Source organism: Balaenoptera borealis (assembly GCF_965194805.1).
Source record: "Balaenoptera borealis genome assembly, chromosome: 8".
Lineage (NCBI taxonomy): Eukaryota > Metazoa > Chordata > Mammalia > Artiodactyla > Balaenopteridae > Balaenoptera > Balaenoptera borealis.
This window is the reverse complement of record NC_138865.1, coordinates 14,924,301-14,932,443: the sequence shown is the minus strand read 5'-3', so window position 1 is coordinate 14,932,443 and position 8,143 is coordinate 14,924,301. Positions and strand designations below refer to the sequence as shown.

The 8,143-nt window shown below is 39.5% G+C and overlaps 1 pseudogene across 1 annotated transcript; it reads left to right on the top strand.

Moving 5' to 3' along the window:
- Positions 1-597: 597 nt before the first annotated feature.
- On the top strand, positions 598-6,889 carry LOC309633684 (alpha/beta hydrolase domain-containing protein 17B pseudogene; annotated as a pseudogene). The gene has a single exon. The product of its transcript is annotated as an alpha/beta hydrolase domain-containing protein 17B pseudogene (transcript).
- Positions 6,890-8,143: the final 1,254 nt, after the last annotated feature.

Genomic DNA, 8,143 nt, shown 5'->3' with positions numbered 1-8,143 from the left:
ACACACACATACTGCAGAGCAAGTAAATCAGTGTAATTTTGTTGTAAGACTAGAATAGAACTAGGTCAAAAAAACATGATTTAAAAAAGAATCCAGAAATAATCCTAGAAAACTGGTATATGATACAGACAGCATTTCAATTCAGCAGGCAAAAATGGACTACTTAATAAATTGTATTGAGAGAATTGGCTATATGTAGACAAAATAAATAAAAGCAAATCTCTAACTTACATGATACACAAAATTATAATTTAGATGAATTAAAAACCTGAACCCTCGGGGCTTCCCTGGTGGCGCAGTGGTTGAGAATCTGCCTGCCAGTGCACGGGACACGGGTTCGAGCCCTGGTCCGGGAAGATCCCACATGCCGCGGAGCAACTAGGCCCGTGTGCCACAACTACTGAGCCTGCGCGTCTAGATCCTATGCTCCGCAACAAGAGAGGCCACGATAGTGAGAGGCCCGCGTACCGCGATGAAGAGTGGCCCCCGCTTGCCGCAACTAGAGAAAGCCCTCGCACAGAAACAAAGACCCAACACAGCCAAAAATAAATAAATAAATAAATAAAAATAATTAAAAAAACAAAACAAAACAAAAACCTGAACCCTCAAAATACAAATTTTAAAGTATTAGGGAAAAAAGTATAGGGAAATATCATTATGATCCCATGGAAAGGGGAACCCTAAATAAGTCATGGAAAGCAAAACTCATATAGTAAAAGACCGAACAATTTAAATTAATGAATAAATATCATCTAAGTTGTAAAAAAAGGAACTGTATAATAAAAGATACCCTAACATAGAAAACAAACTTATTGTTACCAAAGGGGAAAGGCAGGGGAAGGGATAAATTAGGAGTTTGGGATTAAAATTTACATGCTACTGTATATAAAATAGATAACCAACAAGGACCTACTGTATAGAGCAGGGAACTATATTCAATATCTTGTAATAACCTATAATGGAAAAGAATCTGGAAAAAAAAATATATGTATAATTGAATCATTTTGCTGTATGTCTGAAACTAACACAACATTGTAAATCAACTATATTTCAATAAAAGTTTTTAAAAAAATACCAGAAAATTAAAAAAAAGATACCCTAAACAGCATGAAAGACAAGCTGAAGACTGGGAGAAAAATTTGCAACTTATGTAACAAAGAATGAGTGTAACAGATATATGTGGGGAAAACAAACAAACAAGCACCCTTTAGAAAAAAGAGCAAGGGATATGAATAGGCAATTCATAAAAGAGGAAAAACATGTAAGAAGACGCTCAAACAGTTTTTATCAGGCAACTACTAATGAAAAAGTTGAAGAGATGCTGTTTTACACCTAATGTCCTGGCCCCTTGGAAATGTCTGGTAGGTGAAGGGTCACTGAGACTGCTGGGAAGTGGGAACTTCTCGATTCCATTTTCATACTCCAAGATGATGCAGCCCCTTGAGAGGCAACGTGGGCATAACCTTGGATCCACAATTTCTTCTTGTAGGAATTTAGAATCTTGAAATATGGAAAAGACACATAAGACATTTACTGCAACATTGTTGGAGAAAAATTGTTAACAATCCTAAGTATCCACTAAAAGGAGAGGATAATAAGTAAAATATGGTATAGCCATAAAATGGAATACTATTGAGCAGTTAAAACAAATTCACTTGATCAATATATTAACACGATTAGATTTCCAAAACACTGTTAAATTGCAAAATCATACTTATAGTATGATGCCTTTTATGTAAACGCAACACACAAATACATCAACATATTGTACGATTATAAGATTCTGGAAGGAAGCACACCAAACCCCCAAGAGTGGCTGGTCACTTGGACAGAAGGAAAAGTCTGGGATTTATGAGAGGTGGTCAATGACAAATTTAGTTTTATATATGATGCTCTAATTTTGTTTAAAAGGTGCATGTATTTATGTAGTTCTTGTTCAATTAAAATAATTTAAAAGATAAAAGATTAGAAGGATGTATGTTCACAGTGATAACTCTTGGAATGAAATTATAAATTTTACTTTGTTCTTTTTTCTTATCTGTGTTTCCTAAAATGTCCACAATGTTTGCCCATCACATTTGTAGTAAGAAACCAGTTATTGGGAGAAGCCACTCCCGATCGCATCTGGGTTTTTGAGAAGATTCTCTGTTGGTTCGGTGAAGGGCAGAGAAGATGAATAATCTTTCATTTAGTGAGCTATGTTGCCTCTTCTGCTGTCTACCTTGTCCAGGGAAAATTGCTTCAAAATTAGCATTTTTGCCACCTGATCCAACTTACCCACTGGTGTGCGATGAAAGTGGAAGCCGCTGGACGTTACACCCATCAGAACGAGCAGACTGGCAATATCCTTCTAGAGAAAAAGATGCTATTGAGTGTTTCATGACTAGAACCAGTAAAGGCAACAGAATTGCCTGCATGTTTGTGCGTTGCTCACCCAATGCCAAATACACTTTACTCTTTTCACACGGAAATGCTGTTGATCTTGGTCAGGTGATCAGCTTTTACATAGGACTGGGATCACGGATTAATTGTAATATATTCTCATATGATTATTCTGGATATGGTGCAAGTTCTGGGAAACCAACAGAGAAGAACCTCTATGCAGACATAGAAGCTGCTTGGCTTGCTCTTAGGACAAGATATGGCATTCGCCCTGAAAATGTGATTATGTATGGCCAAAGTATAGGGACAGTACCATCTGTGGGTCTCGCTGCTCGGTATTAGAGTGCTGCTATTATTCTTCATTCTCCTTTGACCTCAGGAATGCGAGTCGCTTTTCCTGATACCAAGAAGACCTACTGTTTGGATGCATTCCCAAACATTGACAAAATCTCTAAGATTACCTCTCCAGTATTAATAATTCATTGGACTGGAGATGAAGTCATTGACTTTTCACATGACCTCGCATTGTTTGAGCGTTGCCAAAGACCTGTGGAGCCTCTGTGCGTTGAAGAGGCAGGTCACAATGATGTGGAACTTTATGGACAGTATCTTGAAAGATTGAAACAGTTTGTGTCACAGGAACTGGTAAATTTGTAAAATATTCTGAATATTTGCGTACTGGGTTTTCTTTCTTGCTGAACTGCACTCTTTGGTAAATAACATAAAACCTGAAGGTTTTGTTTGCAAATCATGTCACTTGCCTTCATAAATGTACAGGTAATGATTTGTTAACAGACTTAATGAAGGTTTTAATTACCAGACTAGAAACTGGAAATAACAGTTATCATGCAGTCAGGCTGTGTAATTTATATTTTTTCTGTGAATTTTTTTTTAAACATCAAGATGAGTAGTGTATGAAATTTTAATTCTATAAGATCAAATGCTATGAAAGTATTGCCAAATGCTTTTGCATATCAGAAACAAATTTATAAATAATTTTAAAACATCTCAATGTACTAAATCTTATCCTGGTATACAAATGTAATATTCTTTCAATAAAAAGCTGTATATCTAAAACAATTCAAGTACTCAGAATAAACTGTATGAAAACATGCAAGTTCACTAAAGATGACCTAAACCCTGTTGTACAGGGATAGAGATTTAAAGGTTATTTTATTGTAAAATAAGTGAATTTTCTGTATTCCCTGGTTATCATACATTTTCTCCTTTAAAAAAAATGATGTAAGTCTTAATTTTTTACGCCATTTGTTAATTTACCCACTAGTTATCTTGTAAATGAGAAGTCACAATAGCACTGAATTTTAACTAGTTTTGATTTATAAGTTTGGTACTGTGAGGCAACTACTTAAAATTTTCATTTTAGTAATTTAAAAGGCATTTAGAGATTCAAGAATAATTTTGTACGCAATGTTGTTTTAAATTTTGACTAATCTCGTAGAAATGCAATACTGTCACTATTAGAAAACCTGAAAGTCCATTAGATGTTCTTTAAGACCACAAACAGACTGGCTATTTGATCCCTTTTCACTTTGACTATTTTTAAGAATAGGACCTCTTGTTTTGGATTACTATCTGAGAATTTCCTGGATCTACTCCTGGATGCAGGAGATAAGAAAACGTTTAATTCATAACTTTTATATTCACGAATGTAGTGAAAAAAATAAAGCTCACACAAAAACTAAGTTGCCTTTCCTTGAATGAATCCTGCTTGAATAAAACCATGAAAGAAAAATAAAAATAAAATTAACGGTATGCAGTCTAATTTGTAAATGAGTGAATATTACACACTGTGGAAATAATACACACTGTGGATATGTTTTAAGGCCTTATGTAGTTTTAATTGTTCTGCTTGTTCTGTGGTTATGTTTAAGACTATAGAGTATGATTCTCTTCAAAGTATATCAAGTATTGTGAATGCTTTGGTTCAGATGTGTCAAATTAACAGTAAAACAAAAATATGTCACTCAAAAAAAAAAAAAACCAGTTATTCGTCAAGGATTGCTGGAAGTTCAAAAATTCTTTAAAAATTAAGAATACACCCTTATATTCTTTAAATATACACCTTTAAATATACCCTCCCTGTCCCACCCCCCAGCTTAAATACATAGCACTGTGTTTGGGAAGAGTGGCAGGTTTTATTGCAAAATTAGGCAATTCCCCAAAGTCTGGCAGTGTAGAAGAAGGTTCTGGGAATCGTTTAGCTTGGTTCAGGGGGTTCTAGGGAAAGGGCTCTTGTTTTTTACTCACCGATGTTCCATTAACCAGGACACTCCAGGGACCTGACTTAAGATTTACTGACAGTAAATATTTAACTACAGTTAAACTTAGCTACTGTCTGGGAATGAGTCTTCTCAGATAGCTGAGAGTTTTCATCTCTTTTACATTTTTACATTGTAATGATTTGGAGTAGAAAAATTTCTAGAATGTTTTACGTACTTTTCTGCCTTCTTAGACAGAACACAGAGTATCTAGTTTCAGCTTTCCCAACTTTGCTATTTCTAAAGGTTGCCACATGGCACATTCTCAGGAGCTGTCTATAGCAACACCCTCTTTCCTGCTAATGGCTTTAGAAGTTAACTTCTTGGAATTGTTTGTAAAATAATCAGTGTGCGGTGCTTGTGCTAAGAGGATTCCCTAAGATAAAAGAACACACAAACGTTGTGGCATCTATTTTGGCTGTTTCACACCCCCCCTTTTTTCCCCCCGCTTTCTGGTTTTCAGTAATGTTCTAAATTGCTGGCCTCAAGTCTGGAAGGTGGTACAGGTAGAAAAGAAAGAACAGCATTATTTATTGCAAAACTGTGATCTCTATCAATGTCAAAGCTTTTGCTAATGGCACAGAGCTCTTGCCACAGAACTGAGTTGCCAATGGATGAAATGTGTGAATGACCCTAAATTAAGACAGAAACCGTAACCTTATAGCAGTTATACAGTATCTACTAGAAGATTTTGTGGTTTTACACAAGAATTTCCCAAGATACAGCAGGTGATGATTAATGAAGCCTTTGTAAGTAACAGCCTTATACATCTGAGAAAAATGGGGGTCCAGGAGGGTTTGTACAGAGCTGGGTCTATAATCTCAGGCCTACTCTTTGCAAAACCAGAAGGGGGAAGGGAAGGGAGGGTATAAAACGTAGCCACGAAGCTCAGGTATCACAGATAAGGACTTTTCTTATGCATATGTCGCTTTCTTCATTTTTCTTCCTATTGCAATAATCAGGCAGCAACGCAGAGGGGTGATGATTCACAACTACATTCCAAGGCTCTGAGTGCAGGAAGTTATGGCTCATTTGATGTTATCAGTTAGCTGGGGTGGGGGGTGACCAGATCTAATAAAAACACATAGGACAAAAGTTCTAAATTCCTTTCAGAAGGAGCGCTTTCACTCTAAGCATCGCAGGACCTGTGTAAATTGCTCCTGCAATGTGTCTACGTGAGATAAACTCACAGAAATACTGTAGAAGAGAGAGGGCCTGTTCATAAGTCTCAGCCAGGGCTACGATGTTCATCTCTAGCAGATGCAGAGCAGATGAGGGCTCCCAGTGAGTTGATGTTGCAATGAAGATGTGAAGAGGATGGAGCCAAAAGCATAGGAGTCAGAGATAGACGGGCTGTCTCTTCGCTTCCCCATCTCTGTGTGCCTCAGTCTGTCTTCAATAAATGGGGAGGCTCACCCTTTCCCCTGCCTTACAAAAGTCCAGTCTTATAAAAGTCTAGCCTTAGAAGAGGCAAAAAATAAATGATGCCCATGGAAATGCTTAGAGTTATTTGGGGAGGAAGGAGGTTGTGTTAGATTGAAGTATGGTACTGTCTCTCCTGAGAGGCTTAATCCTCATAAGGGAACAGGACAAAGCTCTGTGGTTTGTCAACTGATCCTCTTTAGGGTAAAGCTCAGTCTGAGGGTTGGTTCCCATTCTAGGAGATTTGGAACACCCACAGCCTTGGGAGGGCATTGTGAATGTGCCTGAACTCCTAGAATATTGGTCCTGGAAAGGGTCCGGAGATCACTTCCTTCATTCTATAGACACAGAAATGAAGGCCCAGAGAGGTGAAGGGGCTTCTCCGAGGTCACACAGCTACTCCCAAATCCAGGGCTTCAGTTGACAAGCCCAGAGCCCTTTTCACAGACCTTCTCAAAGTGGGGTCCTCTGAGATTGCATGTAGCAAAAGAGGACTGCAGAATCACCTGATGTGTATACAGGGGCGCCAGGAAGGTGGCGGTAGTGGTGAGGAGAGTTGTTCAAATGCAGATTCCTGGGTCCTACCCCAGACCTACTGAATCAGAATCTTTGGGATCAGTACCTGAGAATCTGTATTTTAGCATGAAGCTATTCTTATGCAGCCCTGCTTTATTTCAGCAACACCTTGAAGTGTTGCTTCTAAATGACCTATGTAGAGTGGCGACCCTTTATATAAAGTCTCCTAGAGAATATGGAAAGAACACATGCTATTAGTTGCCACCAGACAATGCCATGCCCTCAGTTAGCTACAACACAGTCATACCCTTGAATGTTCTGAACAATCAAATCACATTTGGGAAACAAACACAACTCATGTGGTCCGGTCCCTTTAAGAGCCTCTCTTCCCCTGGGCTCTGGAATGGGTGTGCTCTCCTCGGCAGGTCACTCCCACTTTATCTTACTGTCCCCGCCACCTCTCTGAGACATCTCCCTTCATACACGTGTCTCTGGCCTGAAAGCAGATGGTTTCTGATAGAGGGCTGAACCCACCCCTCCCTTAATCAACCAAAAGTGCTCTGGCAAGTCCATGGGAGATAAATATAGCTGAGATCTTCCCTGTAGGAGCCTCTTGGGAGGTTAAATATGGTATGTGAACAAGTGATGGAATTGCTAGCAACTTCCACTTAATGCCCATAAAGGGCCCTTTGCACAAAGTCATCAACTGTGCCGGGCACTTCCAAGCAGAGTTAATCTGAAAGGGAAAACCTCTGAACACAGCTGGGTCCCTGGTTATTCCATAATGGCTTGAAGCTTAGGGAGGATTTGTCTCTTGGGTGCCCATGCACCCGATTGCTCCCTGTCTGCCTCCTAACAGGTCCTCACCTGGCTCCAGACGGCCCTGCTGGGGTTAGAGCCTTTGCAGCTTCCTCCTCTGCCCAGGCAGCACCAGCAAAGATGGAGCCAGATTTCAAGAGGGGCCCAATCAGGGAGACCCACTCATTAAAAGACAACCCTCACGTCAGCAAAAACCCAAGGTGGAGCAAAAGAGGACTGCAGAGCTTTCCTTTGGTCTGCATTTATTTTTTAAAAAAGGTAGTTTGGGGACTTCCCTGGTGGCACAGTGGTTAAGAATCCACTTGCCAATGCAGGGGACACGGGTTCGAGCCCTGGTCTGGGAAGATCCCACATGCCGCGGAGCAACTAAGCCCATGTGCCACAACTACTGAGCCCGCGTGCCACAACTACTGAAGCCTGCACACCTAGAACCCGTGCTCCGCAACAAGAGAATCCACCACAATGAGAAGCACGCGCACCGCAACGAAGAGTAGCCTCTGCTCAACGCAACTAGAGAAAGCCCGCGCACAGCAACAAAGACCCGACACAGCCAAAAATAAATAAATAAATAAATAAATAAATTTATTTAAAAAAAAAAAATTTATTTTTAAAAAATTTTTTAGGCTTAAAAGGAGAGGTAGGAGAGGACTGTTATTTGAATTTCTCTGCAATTTGCTTGAGAAAACAAAACCAGAGGCTCCAAGGAAGCAGGGGCCAGGTGTCCC